The 274-nt window shown below is 46.0% G+C and overlaps 1 protein-coding gene across 1 annotated transcript in view; it reads left to right on the forward strand.

Annotated features, from left to right (window-relative positions):
* Positions 1 to 274, forward strand: part of CSUI_006339 (dna rna-binding protein kin17 domain-containing protein) — a 5,686-nt gene that overhangs the window by 701 nt on the left and 4,711 nt on the right. The window contains exon 2 of the mRNA XM_068066502.1: positions 30 to 116. The gene's annotated coding sequence lies outside the window, so the exon portion shown is untranslated. The remainder of the gene's footprint in view (positions 1 to 29; positions 117 to 274) is intronic.

Raw genomic sequence — 274 nt, forward strand, 5'->3', positions numbered from 1 at the left:
TTCTATCTTCTTTCTCTTCTTTTCGACAGGAATATACTCCTCTGTTGCGTAAAGAAGGCGAAGAGAAGATTGTGTTAAAAGGCTTGTCGTCAGCAACAAGGACAGGTGCGACAAGTGTAGGAGAAGGAAAGGAGAGAGGAGGTTCTTCTTCTCATGGAGGCCCCCAGCCGAATGCTTTGAAGTTGTTAGAGAAAGAACTCCGAGAGAAACGAAGAAAGGCAGAACTGTCGAAAGAAAGATCTCTCAGACGGGAAGACGAGGAGGAGGAAGAAGA

The sequence above is a fragment of the Cystoisospora suis genome, assembly GCF_002600585.1.
Source record: "Cystoisospora suis strain Wien I chromosome Unknown contig_3196, whole genome shotgun sequence".
NCBI lineage: Eukaryota > Apicomplexa > Conoidasida > Eucoccidiorida > Sarcocystidae > Cystoisospora > Cystoisospora suis.